This window comes from Cygnus olor, chromosome 1 (genome assembly GCF_009769625.2).
Source record: "Cygnus olor isolate bCygOlo1 chromosome 1, bCygOlo1.pri.v2, whole genome shotgun sequence".
Lineage (NCBI taxonomy): Eukaryota > Metazoa > Chordata > Aves > Anseriformes > Anatidae > Cygnus > Cygnus olor.
Window position 1 is genome coordinate 178,126,770 of NC_049169.1, and position 22,359 is coordinate 178,149,128.

Below are 22,359 nucleotides of genomic sequence, written 5' to 3' on the forward strand. Positions count from 1 at the left end.
GGGACTTGGAAAGCATGCTCTTGACACAATGTTTCTTGGTGGTTGAAAGGGTAAGGACTGACAAGGAACTACAGTAGTTTAGAATTAATGTCCACGCAGTGCCAGGGTGTGAAGAGATGCTAAGAATGAGAAAAAGAGCAATTCAGACTCTCAGGAAAGAATAACTCCCTCAGCAGAACAATATATTTCTTAACCACTGACATCCATTGACCTCCTTCCTTTTAGCCTATAAATCTTGCCAACTATCCTGACCCATAGAGACCTTTAATGGAAATACAGTAATTTAATTCAGACGTAATCCATTCTTTAATGATAGAGCATGCAGAAAAAGCTTACATGGGCTTCCCTGTACATGTAATTAGTAGATCAGAAGAATAAAACAATTAATTTCTCTCTGACCAGTTCAAGGAGATAAATGTTTGTTTAATCCAAATTAAAATGTTCCTTTTTTTTTTTTAATTTTGTTCGTTCTTCCAGCCCAAACAATGGCACGTGATTACAGCTGAGCAAGAACCAGTATTCGTATCCCACAAATGCTAATCAAAAGAGAAACAAAAGAAATTGCAGTGGGGCGAAATTACTGATTTCAGTTGTTGAAGATTTCTGTGAGGAAGCAGTAACAACTACCCTTGCCACAATAACAGCAGGTAGTCTGGAGCTTTGGGAACTCAAGGGAAACCATGGGAAAATAAGCATTGAAGTCTGCAACCTGCCATTTGCCATCACACATCTCCGGTGAACCCCTCAGCACAAATCAGCCAGGGTTGCCGGTACAGGCATTTACTTGCAGGTTGTGAGCAGAAAAGTCCATCCTGGATTAGACAGATCTTTTCACAGTGGAAATTGCATGGCAGCTGCTGTGTTTTTCTGTCTCCTTTTCTTTTCCTCTGAGGAGAACATCTTTTTCTACCAAATGCAGAGGTGAACGCAACTCCATGCTGGCCAAGAGGACCAGGCAGCTGTGATTACATGGCACAGTTCAAGACCTTTCCCTTCACTGGACAGTGCTGATTGGGATGCAGAGACAGTGTCCTTCTGGAGCCTGATGAATGTATGTTACAACTGATGACAACGAGGATTTTCTCTGATGAGAAACTCATTCCCGCACACTGCCCAGTTCTAAAAGTGACCTCTAAACGCTAAGAGATAAAACAATGTCTTTGGGAGCTACAGTCTCTTCACCTCACATGAATCTTAAATTTGTTCTTCTTGCAGGAAAAAGAAAAGATTAAAAAAAAAAAATCCATATCGGAAATTTAAAGTATCATGTCAGGAATCTATGCCACAAGTTCCTGGGATTTTGGAATTGGTGCGAATGACAGGGAAGGAGTGAGACTGAAACTGATTTTAAAGGCAGTGCATTGTTTAAAAAACATTAGCACGAAGCAAGTGTGAATGCAAAACAGCTCAGACCAAGCTGCACATGGAAAGTGAAATGCAAAGAAATATCTTCTAGCCATTTTGAGCAGTAGTTGACAGGTAAGATTTCCTGTAAAAGGGATGACAACATTGACCTTTAGAAAATTATCACCAGATAGCAGAGAAAAGCTTTCCTCTGTTTTTCCTGGGGGACGATGAGCTGCACACAGACAGGATGCCAAAACAAGACAAAAAGCTGGAGGTATTTTTAAGTGTGCTGGGGAGCTACATACACCCTGAGATGATCAGCTCTGAAATAAAGCTCTAGGAACACAGGAGTAACACGCTCATGAGATGTACCGATTATTACAAACACCAGCACTCTGCAGAGCCCTGCCTACAGAAAGGGCTCCATTAATTCATGTTAATGGAGTTGCCTCTCTCCAAAGGTGATTTTCGGGCAGACTGACAAATTAAAGTGGAGATTTGTCCCCTGACACCAGAAACCTTTAGCTGCCTGCACACACAAAAAGCAGGAGAGAAGCATCCTAAAATTACAACCAGTAGCAACCTCTTGTAACAATAAGCAGGCAGGCATAAGGATTTCAGGAGAAATTATATTAATTACTTGTACATATTCTACTTTACAGATGAATTAATGTTTCCCTTTTATGCTTTCCATAGCTCTAGCAATCCCCATGGCCGTTAAAACACAGATACTAAACATCACCCAAACATCCCAGTCAGTAGAGAATGACAAAGTCTCATCTCAGGCAGGGATGGCACAAAGGACTTCTGACATCTGACTACCTGACTACTGAAAGGAAAGAAGTTCTGAAAAGTATTCTCATTTATCTGCTTTGCCCCTTTTCTTTGTAGGTATCTTCTAATGAGTAAGAATTATTTTTTTTTTTCCTCTTTTTGACGAGAGGCTTGTCTAAACCTGCCCTTTACAGAAGCATGGCAGAAACTAGTTGCTATGTGAGCTGGTACCAGTGACCCCTTGTGGAAGCAGATTATCTTCTCTTGGTTCATAAATCTACCTGTCAACCCTACCTGGAGAGCAGACAACTCATCAGTATGGATTACTGAAACCACTTGCTGGAGAAATAAAGCTACAGCAAGATAGATTAAAAAATAAAACAAAGATCCCCCTTGGGATGTGACAATTCCTTTACCCCAGGCATAGAAAAAAATACAACCTTGAAATGGGGAAAAGTGATCTGCAGAACCAGATGCTGAGAAGAGATATTCAGGAAAATGGCAAAGGAGCTTCAGCGACGATGCTTGATCCAATCTGGTTCAGAGCACAGGTTTACTTTATGGCTCATATTTATCACAGCCAACAATGCTGAAACTGTACATTTCAAGGTTGCATCTATATTTCAATTTATAAATCCCTATGGTTAGGGGATTTAAAATTCTGCCATAAAATCTTGGCCAATGTGACCACGGGCCAAGGGCACTTTTCTCCTGTTAATGCAATAACAAAACATTTTGCTTATGGCATTGGTGACTTATGGGTGGATTCAAAAAACAATTCAGGAAAAAAAAATTAATCAAGGAGTGGTTTCCAATGTAATCTACAAATTTGAAACTGTTTGTCCAAATGCTTGTTAGTAAAAAACAACTTTGATCCGTGCTATGGTGCAGTAACTAGCAACAGAAGTTATTTAAATAGGTTAAAAGCACATTTATTGTAGCACTTTTTCCTGTTCCTGCATACCAAGTTTTTGAAATTCCAGCTCATAATGCATAGCTCTGTAGTCCTCTAATGGACAAATTCATCTAGCCCTGCTCAGCTAGAAGGACAATGGCCAGTTAAGGAAGCAACTCCTCGGGAAGGACAAAAGATTTATAAAGAAAAAGGATAGTCTGGGTATGCAGTCTGGGCACATCCAGCCAACCCTTTCTGTCCATCTCAGACAGTTGTTATTTTCCCAGCAGTATATGTGCAGATACATAAAAAAGAAATTTTTAGTGTATTAATTAACCAAGAATGGCTAAATATATAGCTCCAGGGCTGTATGTGCTAACTCAGCACAAATCCAATGCCTTTCATAGGCCTGTTAACTTACCTCAGCCAACATTACAGCCTGTACAACTACAGACAATCTCAAATTTCCTGACCTTTTCAGTCTGTGTGATAATGTTAACATAAACTTAAAGGAACTGTCATTTCTCTTTCTGAAAACCCTTTTTCTCTTTAGATTGCAGGATCCTGAATCACAGGGAAAAGAAGGCAGATTTCTCAATTGCCTATAAGAAAACGAAACCTGAGGCCAGCCTGATGTATGCAGGGACATCTTCTACTATATCTGAAGGGAAGCATTTGCTTCCAAGGGCTGATAAATTACAAGTTTGGGTTAATAAAATTAAAGCATTGGTTTTTACCTATATTCTTCTTCTTAAATTTCAAGAAAGGAAGGAAGGAAAAGGAAAGAAGGAAAAGGAAGGAAGGAAGGAAGGAAGGAAGGAAGGAAAGCTTAGAAAATTAATTAATCCTCTTTAAAAGGATTCTCTTTAATAAATATTCTTAATAAATAGTTCTCCACATCTATGGCGTCATTGTCCATGACTTCAGGAGCTTCCTAAAACCAACAGACTCATGCCTGCATTTAGTTTGTATGGTGGATAGTAATAATTTTGCCTCATTTTACAGAACTGGAATACACTGAAATGTTATGCTGCTTGCAAGGAAACATGTCAAAACCACGAACTGAAAAATGCAACTAAATGCTGCTGAGCTCCACCAACTCATGCTTACATGTTATCACTATCTCCGCAAAAGTGTTAAAAACACCTACTCCTAGATGATAGTCTTAAATGATTGGTGATCATGCAGGGAGAGGAGACATAAATAGACCTCATTAGAAAAAGTTAAGGTAAGAATTAGTTGTGCATTGGTGGCCGTGGTACCAGCCCAATGTGTGTTCTTGATCCAGAGCAAAAATAAACTCAAATATTTCACTGTTTCACTGAGGAATCAGCTACCCCAAATTACTTTACTGTTTCACATGAACTCATTTCGTTTATCAGGGGTAACGGTACACGTCATATCTTACCCTGTAAACATGTTTGTAGAAATATGTTCAGCAATGGTAATTGTTTGCCACTATACCAATGTAAATGCAGTCTTGTAGGTTGTTTCTTTAAATATATATATATATTAAAAAAAAAAAAAAAGAGAAAGAAAGAAAAAGAAGAAGAACAAAACAAATAAACAAAAACCAATTCATTGGAACAGCTCCCTTAGCATAATTTTATCACCTTTATGCAATCCCATTTTTAAGCTATTGACCTTAAATTCAGATCAACCCCAAAATAAAAGGCCTCTGACAGAGATGTTTGTACTGCATTTCACAAAAAGGAAAGAACATATAAGCCAACAATGGCAAAACAGAGCTCAACAGGATGTCCTTGCCTTGAAAATTTCATCCCTAATGTGCATCGATGCACTTTTATCTACAGTCATCTTTTTAAAGGGATTCAATCTTAAAAAACCTTCCTCTTACAAGCATCCTGACTAGTTCATTGGAAAAGCCCGTGAATATAAAGATATCTTATGAGCAGAGGCTGGAAGATAGGGCATTTATATATTACAAGCTAGGTCTGTAAGCACAGCAGTAGATGTCTGATTTACCTCAGCTTCTACACTAATACTAGCCAAATAACACAACCAGATAAGTGAGGGGAATGATACTTACACACCAGTTTATCTCAGATTTTCTCCTGCTAAGGCCTAGTCTGGACAGCTTGCCTCACGTCTAGCTGTGCCTTGCACCAGGAACCACCCTGTGATGTGAACAGGACAGCTTGTGAATGGAGGCACAACACCACCCGAGCAAGGCTATCAGCAATCAGCTCCACCTGGGAGCACTGAGCATCCTTCCTGAGAGCCACCATGTCAGAAATTAGGGCCAGCGAGTAATGCATTAAAGCCAGCACCGGCAGCCCTCCGGCCAAATGTACTATGTCCTGCCTAAATGCCTTCATGGCTGCCTAAGACCATTTAAAATAAAAGAAGTAAGCATAACAAGCACTCTTCCCTTTACAAGGGAAAGCAAGTAATCTCTCCAGGTCAATTCTGAATGACTGAGAACAATCTCATTTTACCTGAACGCATGCAGCACCTCCAGACTTCCCCGTGGTTCTCTCCCCATTACTTACAGCATATAAAAAGGGCAATTTAACTGAAGGAATTTATATTTGGGGCTTTTTTCAGCACCGTTTCCAGAAAATAGCAGATGTTGGTTAATGATCTTTAGACATTAGATCATAAACCACACTCATTTCAAACACTGCAATCTCAGTGATTATTTGTATATCATTAAGCAAAATCCTCAGAGCAAGCTCAGTATATTTCCTTATTGTTTCATTTAAATACAAGAATATCAGATGACTTTTTATTTTGTATTTTCTAATTCACAGGATATTGACAGGTTCTTCTTTCCCTTCATTCCCTCTTTTCAGCTAAGATACATGTAAGCACAGTGTCATTACCAAGTGCAACGTTTCTTCAGATTCACACCACCTGACACAAAGCAGGTGTCATCTGCCCTCACTGAGACACTGGACGAGCATTAAAACCGAATCTTACAAGCTTCCTTCTTCACAGAGCCACACTGTGCACTGGTCCCAGTGAAGTGAATGATCTCCTTTAAACTCCAGAAATAGAATCCGATTGTTTATATGAAAGCAAAGATAGATGGGTCAGTAACTGGTAACTGGTAAGGTAACTGGTAACTGGTAACTGGTAACTGGTAAGGGTACACCTGAGGGAGGCTGGCCACACCGTGATGGCACATCAGGCTCGCTTAGGGATGCCCAGCAGATATCCATCTTTCCACACTCGCCTGCGCACAACTCTTCACAGCTGGGCTTGGGCTAGCAGGGAGCAGCACAGGCAGGCAGCGGGAAGATGCAGCAGGCTCACACAGACCCCCCATCCAGCATGAGCAGGGAAGCAGAACTGCCTCTCAGGGTAGAAATGTCTGGTCTAACCACTGCTGGTTTACTCTATTTAGTATCATACCAGTTGTCTGTGTTTTGAAATGCATAGGATCTATGTATATGCAATGTATAGATAGAGGGAGATAGGAAATCTTACATGCCTGCATATCTATCTATATATGTCTCTATATGGATAGATATCTGTTTTTGCTGACAGATAATAACACTACGTGCTAAATACTACAATATACCTATTAACACACATATAAAGTAAGATTCTATCTAATAACATTAACACATTCAGTTTTATCTAACTATCTGTTGGAAACATTATCTAGGCTTCTGATTCATTAGAACCACACTTAAAAAAATTAATTACATAATATATGCTGAGAGATGCCTAGATACGTGACAGATAAATTAGTTTCATTTGAACACATGTAGTGTATGAAAGAAAGTAATTCAATAAACGTTGCGGCTCTCATTCTGCAAAAGCATATGTGAGTCCCAGGGAGTTCAGTAGTAATAACTCAAATTATTCATGGGCAAAAGTGTTTGCAGATCAAGGCTATATATACAATTTGGTTGTTACATTATGCTAATTTTGGATCTACTATTTCACCATAAAATCTGACAAGGCAGAGTCATTTATGAGACATAAATACAGAGAATTGAATTATAGAGAGTTCTCTACATACATAACAAGATCAATTATTAATTAACATTTGGAGATGAAGATACATTGCCTTACAGGAATTATTTCAGGGCATCTATTGACAACACTGACCACAGAGTAGGCTCCTTTCTCTTTGTTCTGTATTGGCCTCCACGATAGAAACCCAACGCCCCAGGAAGAGTTGTGCCCTGGGCAGTGTGTGCCACACAACCCAACCATTTGCAGCTTTTTGTAAAAAGGACCTCAAGGAGCCCTGCTCTCACAGCACGATATACATGACACTGCTTCCGCCACATTCACATCAGTCTTCTTTTCCCCTTTTCAAAGGTTGCTCTGATCCATTCTTCCCACAGATCCCTGGTAGGTAGCTGGAACAAGGCAAGACCACGCATCACACAGGCCTGCTTAAAGTAAGATAATATCTAATCACCTGACTGCTACAGCCATTCAGGTAGAGAATTATCTCTCTGTCCACGAGGACCTGTGCTATTGTAGTTAGTAGAGCTCTGCTGGCATTAATGGAGCCATACAGATTTACATCTGCGAGGGCCCATCTTGTACACTCGTGGACCTCTGCTAAGCTCTCTTAGATACTCTAAAAAAAAATGGGATCTAATCTAAGTACATTATCTAGGCCTCCTCAGCAGCCTCTTTTCCCCTTTGGGGACTTCCAGAGGGTACTTGTTCCCCCGTAACACATCATCATGGGTTCCTCTGACTGGAATGTGGACACCTCCCTCTGAGCTGGTCACTCCTAGCACCTTTCAGTGTTAACAGAGAGAAACACTTTTGGGGTGCAATCTGATTTATTTTGCATGTCTGTTCAGAGCTGAGATGATTCCTGCCCTAGAAATGCCTGTTTCTCTCCATACAGGATGACTAGCTCTCATGTGGATGACAAAAGTCATCTCACTATTGTGACAGTTTCATTAGCCGCAGTGCTTACTCTGAGCAAAATAAAACACAAGTACCAAGTGCTAACTCTGAGCAAAATAAAACACAAGTACCAAGTGCTAACTAAAAATAAATTTCAAACAAACTAATACTTGCAAAATTAGAGATAAATATCTTAATCCAAGGCAGCATTCATACTTTCCTCCTCTGTGCTTTCTGGACAGAGTTTTGGGAGCTCATGTTGTTACACAAGAGCATAGACATTTCTGAATGGAATCGAAACTTGCTCTGTATCCTGTCTTCAACAATCTTCACTAGAGGAAATAAAACAGACACCAAAGCCACCCACCAAAAAAAAAAAAAAAAAAAAAAAAACACAATTTCTGATAATCTTCAGGCAGACTTTCTGACCCCTAAATAATCAGAAATTTGCTGAAACCATCAAGCTTAATATTACTCTACTAAGTTGTTTTTATTAACTATTATAAAGCTGGAACAGTGATGTATGGAAACCTCAACCTTATCTGAATCTAGACAGTTAAGATACTGACTAAGCAACACTTTGAGGCATGGAGGTCCCCAGTCTTAAGAAGAATTTCCTTTAAATTAGCATTAAATAAACGACTCAGGTTTGCCATACCCCATTGTGAGAAACTGTGCTGAATTAGAGGAAGGGAAATAAAGACAGGATGAAGGGACACTGTTTTCTGTAATGCTGCATCCATAACCTTAAGCACCCCTTTGGAGATGCAGGCGATCTGGTCTGCAGTTGGTCAGGGCATTTCCACTTACATTTGGCTGCATTTTGGTGAACTAAACTGTGTTCCTTAAAAGCCTTGTCCCATATCTTTCATGCAGCTGTCCTTTATTCCCTTTCAGCTTTTGTGGCTACCATAGGAATAATGCACTTTTCAAGGTGGGTAATAAAAGAAAGAGGGGGTTAGGAGAGACAAAGAACACAGTGGAAAATACCAATAAAATGTAAACATAAATGCCACTAATAAATCACAGGTACAGCATATAACTCTACATAGTAATTCCCCAAAAGACAGTCCTAATCAATAATACATACATAACTCCTCCACATTTGCTAATTTGTTTTTGACCACTATAGAACCACTCCCTAATTTCCAAGTGCTGTCCAATGACTCTTTGTATTATGTAAAGCACATGATTTGGCCATGTTGACTTCTCTAATTAGTCTATAAATACTTGACTTTTACCCACTGCTTTGGTAAGTGTGATAATTGCTGGGGAAAGGCCAAAACATTTATGGTCAATCAGATGATGAGAAAAGGAATATGGCCCTTTCAGTGAGTAAAATGTAAGGCATTATGTGGCAAGGCAGAAGCTATTAGCAGGATCAATATTTCTCCTAGTACCTTAATAAATCATTATATCAAAGAACAGTTGCAGGACGAAGAAAACCTCATTCTACCAACGAGGATGCTTCCAAATCAGGAAATAAAACATCATTTAAATTACAAAGACCTAATTGGTGTACAAAGGCAAATGGCAAGCACAGAATACAGCCCTGTGATGCTAGGCATGTAAGCGTTTTGAATCATTAGTGAAGGAAGAAAAGGAGAAAGACAAAGAAACAGCTACACTAAGAGCTACACAGGCATAATTTACAAATTGTAAATATGCATGAACCCACCACACTGTAACTGACTGATGATACCATGTTTGGTGTAGATATCACAGGTGGTTGAACCAGAGGAACACCTGGAAAACAGGATGGCCTTTGGTATCTTTACTATTGTACTGAAAAGAATCCACTTGCTGTTATTTGCAATGAGGCTTCTTTCTCCTCTTCTCTTTAGCTAGCTGTAGGGTTATAAGCATAAGCTAATATTTGTGAAAATAAGAGTAAGGGGAGGGAAATATTCTACAGGCTGTTTTGAAGCAGGGAAACATATTCTCAGCAGACGCTGCATATCACTGCATACTCGATACAGCTGTAATCACACATATCTGTAAGGCTTTCTTGGCCACAAGGCGGAGAAGGAAGCTCTAAGTAGAGCTAACTGGAGTTCTGTCCAAGTAAGGAGGGACCATGATCATGTACATGTTCTACACAGTAGGTAACCCTCCCAGCATATATATATGGCTGTGAGAAGAAGATAAGGGATGGCAAATGACTTCATCTGATGTAGCCAACCTACATGTTGCTATGGAGCACAGTAGCGTTCCGCTACCGTTTTCAGAAATACCTACTCACAGCACTTTTGATTTATTGTGTTACCTCTCAATCTAATAGAGAAATGATGAAACCTACAAGGGACAGAGTCACTAGAGTAATAACTTGACGAGTTCACACTAGGAGCAAAATGTAATCTACTGTTGCAACCAGTATTCTGGTTTATTCTTTTGTGTGACTACTATGGATTTAGTTCTTTACTGTAGAGTTATTATAGAAAAGCACATGCTTCTTGGTTGTTTAGTCACTACTCGTGATCTCTGTCACAGCCTTGGAAGCTTGTTCCTAATTTATTCAGAGGCAACAATTTCTTTGTGGATGTCAAAGTGGGTACTCTTTGGTTCTTTAGTTCATATTTCATACTCTTCTAATTTCATACAGCTGACACTTTAGAAGGTCAACTGTCATCTGGCTGGAAAGCTGACACCTCAAGAAAGTAAACAATGCCTGCAAAGGAGGGAAGAAGGAGCATCCTGTTGCTACGTGATAGCTCTTCTCCCCACTCTGAGACGGCAGAGATGCTACTCGCCTGTCAAAATTCCCTGCTAAGGCAGAATTTTGGCCATATGGCAATTGACCTTAAGAAGTGCTGGCCATATGCGTTTCCACCATATGTCTGGATCTTTGAATTAAATGCATACACATAAATGAACAATGTCCAAATGTTTCATGCTCTGAACTCTCTATATGGATGTATTTATTTTCTCAAACTGTAATTTATTCCAAAAAGTAAAGCAGATCAGCCTCTCCATAAGTTATGCCTTGAATGAGTTTGTTGGCTGGTCCTTCTGTTGTAGAAAACACATCAATCCTGCTTTACAGAGCATAACATGCCAACTTCAGCAGTAAAGAAACCTGTAGTTTATATACTTAACTGCCTGTAGGCCTCCCAAGGGTTCTTCCTATTTTCCTGTAGAGATTATGCATTCTTCCCCTCATCTGATACCCACTAGCACATATCAACATACCTCTGCTACTATCCCCGATCTAGTTTAAAAAGCAATTGGAAATACCCTTTTTTGCCTGAATCCCAAAGTATTACTTTTGCTTGGCATATATCAGCTTTGTAGACTGTGAACCAATTGGGGCAGGGACTACTCCTATTTGCTTATGTGTTTAATGGCCTAAAGGCATTATTGACTTTATTAGTCAAATTATAAGCAGCAGATGGGATCATTGTGAGCATGACCCAAACTTTAGTGATCATGTTCAGTGTGATCACAGGGGGAAGGCTAATAGAGGAAGTGCGCCCTTTCAATTCTATTATCATAAACATCTTTTATTTCGGTACGGTAAAAAGAAGCACTGACTCTTCAAACAAATAACCAAGAGCTATTGGGATGCTAGTAAATAGATTCAGCAAAGACTCAGGATTTTCTTATTCTAGTCAGCCTGAACAATTAATTAACAGCCTCCTTGTTTGTCATTAATTTCGGTTGCCATAGTAGCCTCTTTAAATGGTTTCTAACAAACAAGGAAGATTTATCTTTCTTACACTCAATCGATCAAAAACAAATGATTTCACATTCATTTTTGTTTCACTATGACAGTAAAGCATAGTGAATCATTACAATAGGGCCTTCTGAGAAGGATAAGGTGTCAGTTTAAAACCATAGACATCTTAAAAAGCAGAGCCAGGGATTAAAAGGGAAGGGCCACTTGTATGCAAACAAAAATACTGGCTCCAAAATTAAATTTAAAATTTAAATTTAAAAAATTAATTTAAATTAATTTAAAAAAAAAAGAATTTAAAAAAAAAATGACAACAATCAATACATATTAATTAATACATATTAAAGAGGTTCTAGATTTTTTTTTTACTCCAATTAATCCAATTTTGCTAGGATATAAATACTTCCACGCAGTATTTTTTTGCTCAGAATTCACAGCTGGTGAGACATGAAGGAGGAAAAACATCGTAAAAGAATTTCCCAACGAAGAGAGTTAAAATGAATTACTTGAAACAGAGGAATTTTTCATCCACTTCAGGTTGCTTGGATCATAAAGAGAACAGCAGCCCACAAGGGAGATGGGAGGGGGAGGCGCATGCCTGTAAACTAAATGCAGAAGTTCTGGGCATCATCATGTGCTAAGGTTTTCGACATGTTTAGAGAACTACAGGCTGCAACCTGCAAATTGGATCAATATGCTTCTTGCCTGATAAATTCCAAGAGAGAGATAACAGGCCCATTATTGGAAAAGATTGTTGTTGCCTTTCTTCTAGAGGACAAGGTGACAGATTCTCTTAAGGCAGTGACTGCTCTTCGCTTCTTCACAAAACCATGCTTTGAAGATCAGTCATTCCAAACATTGCCCCATCTATACTGTGTCTCTGTTGGAAGGGGGAGCAGGGAAGAGCTAGAGCATGGCAATATGGCCAAATTACTCAGATTTCCTTCATTAAGGAGCTAATAACAAACCCAGGTACAAAATGCTGTAGACATATTTGTCACCTCCCTCCATCAAGAAATAAACATGAAGGTAATGGGACCTGTGCTCCTTGTTATATGGGTCATTTCCTACAGACATACCCAAATACCCTTGAAGATTTTCTTGTGCTATTGATACTTAAGTCATTGACTTAGCTACATATCAAAGCACATTTAGACCTTATTGGGATCAAATGGTTTTGCTCTTTTTCCTACACTTGAAAGAGCTGAAGGGCAGTATTTGGCCATTTCCCATACTGACTAAGGAATCTGAACACCAAGTGCTTGGGAGATCATGCAACCATGAAAACCATGCTGCCACAAATACAGAATGACATTAAGAACATGCAAAATTCTTGATTTTTAAGTAATTTTTTTCCCACAGTTAACACATTCACTTTCTTTTTGTTCAGTTTTGTGCTGACAGGACAGTTTATCTCTTGGATCAGGAGTTTATAAGCTAGAAAACAAGATAAAACATGTAGAAATACGGGGAGTAGGGAGCAGGAATTTGCCTCTCTAACAGCACTGCATTGAGGGATACAAGGCCTTTGATGTTGGTGGGCAGACCAAGGTCTTGTTCCTGACATATTCCCCCTTCCACCACTTCCCCTCAGCTGCCTCTGTTCAAGCATGTGCCTGGCCATGCTCCAAAATGGAGTAATTTAAAAAATAAATTAAATTAAATTAAATTTAAAAAAAAAAAGGCTTGGATCCAATTTAGAAGGAACCTGTTAGACTACTAAGCACAGCTGAAGGGAGGGTAATCTCTGGTGGTGAGTGTGAAAATGAGAGCTTGAAGGAGATATGCTCTGAGATCAGATCTTTATAGGATTTTGATATTCGAAGGAGTATCAAAATTTTGATACTCAAAGAAGTATCAAAATGCAGTCTAAGAGCAAAAAGCGGGTATGATTTTCATTCTTAGTAGTTATTTTCAACTGAACCTGTTTCTGTCTATCTATTAAACCTCTGGTGGGAGAGCTGGGGCAGTAGCAGGGGATGTTTAAAAATTTGAACCCACTTTCAACCTGTGACAGCTCATGGGATATAAGAAGGAGCTAGGAAAGTGAGGTGAGAGTTTTAGGGGACAAGGGACATTAATCCATTAAAAGAGTCTTCTCCACTGCTTACAAAGCTGTTTGTTTCTAGGGTTCTGTTGTGACTGTACTTTTCCTGAGCAAATGCAGCATTTTTTTGCTTAAGGTTGGAGACAACTAGAAACCACATATATTTTCTATCGGTGCTGAGGCCAAGTTAACTGCACTGAGTCAGAGCTAATAAACACTGCCAGTCATGGCAATCTATTAGTTTGTATTCAGCATCATGCTAGCTGTGGTACACAGCTTCTGGTTGGCTTGGAAAATGGGCCAAGATAACTCCTATGTACCAGTAGAGAGCTGTGTAGACATAACCCTTATCTGAAGGTCTATGGACTCTCACTGACCACTTGAGTCCTAGTGATCTGAGTATAAACTAATCATTTCAAACTTTGGGGGAAATTTTGCAGAAAGAAATACAGAAGGAGGACTGGAGGAGAAAGGAATGGACTCTGGACCCAGGTCATAGACTGCTGAGTTACAGCTTTCTACTGGGAGTGCCAGGCAAAAACTTTGTAGCCTGAGCATATGCCTGGAAGGCCTGAGATTGCAGATCAAAATTTTGGTTTGGTTTAGACTCCATAGTCTGAAGAACACCACTATTCATTTGGTGGTTAGACTGTCAGCAGTCCAGTGAATGGTCAGCACATACAGTGAAATGTCTTCATAGAAGCGAACAAAATACTGCCAAAAAGCACACCCGCATAGACTTAGTTTTTCTATTATAACTTAAAGACCTTAAAATAGCATGTTGCATTGGGCAATCAAACACTGACTTTTTCCAAAGGCCTGCCTGATGGCATTGCAAGCTGTCTGCTGGCCGTATGGCTCTCGAAAGGCACTTACCAACTGAAATCTAAATGCGCTTGAACCTACAGAAAGAAACTACAATGAAAAACAGAGGTGGCAAAATCAAAGATGCATATACAGAGGAAGGAAGAAGACTGACCATTAGAAAATCTGGAGGCAAACGTCTCTAGCATTGAAGGGGTATGCTCCTGGTGGGGTTATAGAAAGATCAGAGGCTCAGAATGCTCAGACTACTGTGAATGTAGAGTTCACTGGGTTCAGACAGTGCATGTGATTGATTTCACTCAGATGTGACTGACAGGAGAACCTGACAGCAACTGGTCGGCAGAACTTTGGCCAGGATTTCTCAGAGTGCTGAATAGCTCACCAAGGGGAAAAATATATATATATATGTATATATTTGACAATGATTCTAGACTTCATGGCTGAAGATGTTTTGTCTTTAACCTGGTACTCTGTAATCATCTTTCCCTTCTCCCCTTTTTTATTTACCACCCCTAAAGGCTGCATGAAGAGGGAAGAATGAAATATAAGAGCACTTTGGATGTTTTCAGTGGAGTGAAAGAAACTGAGAAAAAAATGTGATTAACTACATAAGTGAAGTGGTGGCCTTCAAACATTAAAAGAAGAACATTTTGGAGAAATTAAGTTTCCACTGAGAAAACCACATGACTTGTCAATTTTATGAACAAGTTGCCATGTTTTAGATTCAGCCCTCTCCTGGATTTAAGATATAACCTTTCCTTTCAAGATCTCTGGTCCCTCTGAATTTTTTTTCTTTATTCTCTTTGGTGCTAGTTCCTAGTTATTAATTAGATCAACTCAATTTTCCACTGAGAATGTAAGAATAGTGACATCTGTGTGTTATCTGTCAAGTACTGCCATAACTGTCTTCAATTGCTCTTGTAAATCTAGTGCCTCTGTGGAATCCCATGTTATGAAAATTGTATGCTGTCTTTGAAAGTCCTTTCTCTAGTCTGTGTAACACTGCAGTGTACTTTTGGAAGGGAGATGTAAAAGTGGAAAACCTTCATAAGAAAAATAAGTGCTATAGTAAGAATACCACTATTAGCAATAGCAAGAAGAAAGAGTTGGTTTGCTTATCAATGGGAGGAAAAGCTATTTGAAAGATCAGTTGTGATCAGAAAGCCAACACAGTTAACACTGGAGACAAAAGAGTAGAAATTCAGGTTATAGTAGGGAAAAGAAGATTAGAGAGCACTGAAATAAGTTAAAACTTTCAGATTGTCTGGGCCTTAAGAATTTCACACAAGAATATGTATATAACTAGCTGAGGAAATCTAGAGCTGTTGGCAACTATCTTTGAGGGGAGAGGAAACAGTCAACTCAGCAAACACCAAATGTGAAATAACCAAAGATGTTTAGTCTTGCTAAGAAGGATCTGAGGTTATCCAGTGGATCTCAGGCTTAACCAGAGTCACTGTCATGTATTCATGAATGTCAGATTAGAAATATAGAGAAGAGTGTTATCTACAAGACACGTAAGGGAATTCTGCTTTATTACTTCCCTTTAGAAAGACTTCAACAACAACCTTAGGTTCCGGGTTGGAAGCCACATTTTAAGGAGGACATGACCAATTGACACTGAGTTACTCCACAAAACATGACAAAAATTGAAGGAGCAAAATGTTGTTTAATATAAAGAAGACAAGATTTGAAGGAAAAATAACAAAAGACTTTGAAAATAGTCAAGGTGGCTACAAAGAAAAGATAATAATGAGAATAAACCATCCTTGTTCACTGAAGATAGGACAGAAGCAACTTGCAGGTCAAGAAATAAGAAAAACAGTTTTCTAATGGTAAGAAAAATTAGGCCTTGGAATGAAGGGCCCAGAGTGGAGGTACAGTGCTGGCCATCAGTGGAGACCCTGAGAAATGGGTCGGTCATCCATAGGTCTGCTGGGAAGAGCATTGGTACAGCTGATGTAGTTGTAGGATCCTCCAGCTATTTGCTAATTTTCTACGATTTGAAAAAAAACTGTCTAGTTAGCTGGAGATATTTTTTATTATTATTATTATTTTTCCTTTTTTAAGATATTTGGGGAAATAGAGTGCTTTACCCTTTTCTTGGTTAATTTTTAATAATGTTCTGAAAGCTCAAAGTTAAAGAGTGCTTTGACCCAAGATTTTCTTTCATCTTTTTATTTTCATTTTTGCTGTTTGAGCAAACTGCCTGGTATTGCTTTCCTCTGATTCTTATAAAGCCTCTTGAACACAATATTCAGTGGTCTTTTTGTTTCTGAAATGTGGGATCGATGACATTAAGTAGGAACACATTATTTCCTGAGCGGTTGCCTACAGCCATTATTGGATCATTTCTTCTATAGAGTCAACCAACTCATATTAATGCTGATGTGGATTGCTTTAAGTTTTGCTTCTTGTTTTTCACTTGTGGCATCTAATAATCCATTTCTTTGCATTCCCTCTTCTCTGAAGCGATGGTTGACTCTAGAAATCTGAGTCCATCTGGAGAATTACATCTGAGGACTTTCAGACCCAAAGTGTTAATGTATGATATGCATTAGCCTAAAAAGAAAGCTGAAACTTTCTTATCAAATTCAAGGCTTTGCCTTACTGTTATTTATGATATTTATTGAACTTTGCTGGGTTTTGAGTTCTGAAGATAAACAGAAATGGCTCCTGAATTAAGCTGATGTCAGAGTTTCTGTGAGGCTGGAAAGAAGGAGATGAATAATCATCACAGACAGGTTCTAATGACAATAGCATTGCAAATATATTAATTGCAGGATCAAGCTCACCACCATTCTCCCTCATGTGCACAAAGCCAAAAAAATACTTGTAATGTTTACTGTTTGAACCTGTAGCCTTTCCGCATGTTTTAGCTAAAAAGTAGGAGGGAAAGGACATACAAATACCAGCATTGTGTTGGGCTGTGGTGGAAAAAAAAAAAAATATTTTAAAATTGTAACTGTTCATTTCAGCTGGCAATTGGCCACCTTAACACTTTTTTTTTTTTTTTTTTTAATATACACAACAAGCTCTGCAGGTCACACTGCTGTTTCTGGAGACTTGGACAGTAGCAGTTGCAGTGGATTTCTCCTTCTCTCAACTGGAGAAGATGTTTTAACTTCCTTTCAGAAGTGAAATCAATTCATATCTTTCAGTCTAAGGTAACAGACTCTCACTGGAGCTGGAGCTTATGACTTTTATCTTGCTGTGACACCTGCTGTGGTCAAGGGGATTAGTGATTACTCCTCCTGGAAGGTGTCAATACTGATGATGTTTGGCTGAGCAGCTGTCCTCCCTCTTCTGTTATTATTATTCATGATGTGTGATTGATTCTTCTGAGGACACTAGTGATAGAAAACTTAGCAGTTCTTAACTTTCTGTCTTTTAAAGGGACCTGAATGGACAATTACTGTTTCTGAAATGTGCTATGGCCACCATTTTGCCTCATCTACTGTTCAAATATCTCTGTGTAGCCAGAATGTGGGCAATGAAAAGGTGCAAGATGTGTAGTTATCCATATGCTGAGAGCTATCAATTCCACACTTATTGTCTCTCAAACAATGTCATTCATTACCTAGTATCATACTGAGAAGAGAGAGAAGACATTGGCAGGGATTCCACCTAGACAAAGCTGAGGTAAGATATGGATTGGAGTCATTTTAGCTTAGGGTACATCTCCATCATTAGTTATCAAGCTTCTAAATGTTGGCCTTATTTTACATAATCTGTATCCATTTAACCGTCATACTGACAATATTCAGCTTAACATTGGCGCCTGAGTCAAGAAGTTGCAGTACACAGAGGGATGCAGATACACAGAAGGAAGAAATAAAACCTTAAAAAGTTTTTGAATTGGGACCTATAGGTTCTGCAATTGCTTATTCTGAAAAACAAACAAACAGAAAAATTAAATCAACTCCAATATACAGGCATTCTCTCAGTACTCAGCAGACTACTTACTATAAAGAAAGTGATGTTCAACTTTTCCCTCTCTTCACAAGAAATAAAACACCTAATGGGTTACAGTGGAGCAATTAAATCATAATTTGGATTTTAGGAATACCCTCTAAGTGTAGTGTAGTTCTGGAGGAGACTGCATAGGGTGGCACTGAAATTTTCTTGACGGGAAGATTTTGATTTTTATTTTTTTAAAGAATAGGTTAGGCAAACATCTCTCAGATTATCTAGACGTCTTGACGGCAAGCCAGGCAAATGAGCCAAATGATTTTCAATGTCCCTAGGGCACCCTTGACTGCTAGCATAAAAGATCACCCTTCTTTTTACATCATGCTACAGGAGTTAAGATCAGCAAAGATCATTACCTAATTGCCACTTGGAAACAAGATGATGGGCATAGGGGTGTGACATGTAATGAGACTTACTCCTTAGGGTAGTTTGCAGGAATCTCTCCACCATTTTCCTGTCCTTCTGGGATGTAGCTGTGATTAAACAACAGGGAGGGGTATTTCAGGAAGCTTCTGGGCTGTTCCTCTAACAGAGGAAGCACTTGCCACCATTCCTAAAAACTCCTTGGAAGTAACTTAAAACATAAAAAAACAGTGGAAGATCTATTTGTTCTCTGGGTTGGTTGGTTTGTTTTCCAGGCATCCATATGAAATGCAGAAAGCCTGCTCTGGCCATAGCTCTTACTCAGGTGAGCAAATGTTCATTTTATTTTTTCTAATCATCACTTGCTCCTTATCTTGCTATAGGCAACAAAAGAACAAAGTTGGATAGTCACAGGCTCTCTGAACCATCGTTCAAAAAGCAAAGTACATAATTGCATTTAAATCAGCTTGTACATACACCCCAAGATTTGAACACGTTAATCTTTATAAACTCACAGTCCTGTTTTAATTTCTGTTCTATAAAATTCAACTGTCCCTTCATGACAGCTTTGAGAGATTTCCCCATCCTCTTCATTTTATTCTGCCACACTTTCTCTGAGCTTCTAGATTATAGATTTTCTCCAGCTAACAGGCTACTTGGCTTCCACCTATTCAATAATTCAAATGCATGCATCAAATGCACATATGGCATATTTACGGGTAGCAACATCCCCTTTCCTTTCTCCCTTTTCATAGCCAGTCAATTCTCACAGAAAGTGCACAGAGATAACACATGCTTGCCTCTGTGGTTCTGGCTTATGCATGAGCCTCTGCTCCGTCACTGCAGACCTCCATCCATGCCATCACCCTTGCAGCCTCGGGTGGGAAAGATGACCCGTGAGCAAAGCCTGGTGGCATCAAGGGCTTGGCCTCTCTGGCAGCATGGCTTTAAGGCAGGCATGAATATCTAATACAGTGGCGGCAGGGCTCTCCAGGTACACGTGCAGTGCTGGTAGGGAGATCAAAGGTATGGTTGCCATGCTTACATGCTCACGTGGAAAAGTGCTCTCCCTAGGCTCTTCCCCTCCTTTCTCCCCGCCCCCACCATGACATTTACCAGCTCGCTATTCTCATAGTTGTGAAAATGACATGAAGAAGCAGCAAAACAACGGTGTGGCACTCAGTGCACCAATACCCCATCGAGAGCTGGCCCCAGCTGACTGCAGGTTCGGGAGGCTGTGACACAAGGACATAGCTGAGGAGCACAGCCCGGGAGACGGGGACTTTCCATCCCACATTGCAGCCCGTTTCCTTTCCGTGCTCTGAACTGTTTTCATTACCTTCGTTTTTCTCTGTTTCCCCTAAAACCAAGACACGTATTTCATCAATGGGGTGTCAAGGGCAAAGATTTGAGGAGACCCTGAGAGGCCTTGGGAAAAATGCATCATTTAGGGACCCCAACAGGTAAATTTAACAGGTAAAATTAACAGGTAAATTTAAGAAACTCCAGCAATAAATGAATGAGATTCCAACAAAGCAAAGATAAGTAACAAAGATGTAGGGGAAAAGGAGGCTTCTCTGGAGAATGTATGAGGGATCTAGGCAGGAAATAAGAGAAAGTTTAAGAAAACAAGAACTGTACAAGAAGAGAAGATACTTATGAGAAAAAAAAATACATAAAATTTGCAGCGGATGACATGGGATAAGTGGAAAAAGCTGACCAGGATTAAAGGAATTATTTGGCTAGACCAGTATCCTGTTTTCCTTCACTGCCAAGAACAGATGCTACAGAGAAGTGGTACAATAGATACCTACACAGCTGCAGAAGCAGCTTCACTCAGACCCCAGGGGGAGGACAGGTGAGCTCACCCTTCAGCCAGGCAACTGCCGTGTAATTGCTCTCTGACTGTGCAATATGAAAAGTGTATCTGCAATGGAAATCTTACTGATGTAAATATCTATTTGTTGCACAGGTTAAATGCAACACCTTTTGATAATACCTTGGGGCAATAGTTTCCAGGGAGAAATTACACCTTGTATCTCCTTTTCAGTAGCAATGTCTTGCCTTTCAATTTAATTGGTTTTCCATTGCTTCTGAATTATAATAAAGGTATAGCATGGTAGTATACCATGTTTCATGCCATGTAGTACATATATAATCTAATATGTACATATATCAAATTAATAACTTATTTTTCCTCTTTCTAAATGACACCATGGCAATTTGTATGTATATCTCAAAGCCATTATTTTTCAGGAATCAGACTTGTGAATAAGGAAACTTCTAAAATGTGTTTTAGACAAACTTGCCTAAACCTTCTTTGCAGAGCAGCTGTTGACTGCATTTGTATCAAATTCATGAGGCCCAAACACACTTTACTTTGGCAAACTTAGCAGGAACCCTTGGAAGTTTTTGGTGAGCCGTGATTCAAACAGCACTCACAGACAAGCCTGGAAAGGAAGATTTTATAAAGCTGTTGCTGCTAGTAAAGGATTTACAACCCAAATGCCAACATGAGCAACAAGTTTTCTCCCTTTATCCTAAGCGCCTTTCAGTTCTTGTACTTTTTTCTCCCTCCATCCCCAAAGAAAAACACAAATTTTGCCCTAAGGGACAACATCAATAAAGAAAGAAACAGTGCATTCATAAAGCTTTAGAAGGACAGAGATCATTCAACGGCTGTGCAATTACTCTGAAAAGCTACTTATTTTTGAGCACAGAGCTTTCACTCAACAGAGGCCTGAGGCATCACGATCTGATCTGTATCTGCAGTATCTCAACCAGCCTGATCTAGGGCTTTTGCTCATTACAGAAGCTGTAGCCATGTGTGAGGTTTACATCTAGGTTCAAATAGTTTGTAAAGCATTTTGGAGCTGGGGTTGCATTAAAGTGTATTACCAACTGATAATAATTTCTGATAATGAATTAAGGGTAGTTTTGGATACCTGTCTTACCCTAAATCTACCTGGGTTTGTTTTTGTTTAAGGTTTACAAGCCACTTTCCCTACAGAATTCATACACACTAATGGAACGCTAAGTGACTGCGCAGAGGCAACAAGAAAATCAATTATTCCCACAGTGCTGATAGGTAAACAAAGTGAACGAAATAGAGCATACTCAAGCACGACTGTTTTTGAAAATTATTCAGGGCCAGATACAACTCTCACAAGCCCTTAGAGTGCTCTGATAGCAACTTTTCTACCTAGATAGAAGTTTTTTCCCATTGGTTTATCTGACCAAATTTCTGTAAAAATGCTGTTCAGTACTACCTTTGAAAGCAGTAAGAAATCAAATTTTTCTCTGTTACATACCTGTATAGAAAAACATATTGAAATGCAGGGGAGTGTTTTCTACCCTCTAAATCATTGTGATCATGGCCCACTATGCTTATAACACTATCATTCTGGCTGACAAGGACACAGCATTAGCTGGAGCCTCCTCAGCATCCCTTGCCATGTTGACACTACAGGAGTCAAGCTATTATTATTAACGCTCTTTTTACAGCTTCTTAAATATCAACTTTTTTTTTAAATGTATATTTTCTTAAACTTTCCCTGAACCTCTCTTCCTGATCTGAAAGCTCCAGCAATTCTGCTGACCCTTTGCTGACTGTAT

General features: G+C 39.3%; 1 protein-coding gene across 7 annotated transcripts in view; it reads right to left on the reverse strand.

The window, feature by feature from the left end:
* Positions 1-22,359, reverse strand: part of ENOX1 (ecto-NOX disulfide-thiol exchanger 1) — a 365,243-nt gene that overhangs the window by 232,006 nt on the left and 110,878 nt on the right. The gene's annotated exons all lie outside the window — the stretch shown is intronic.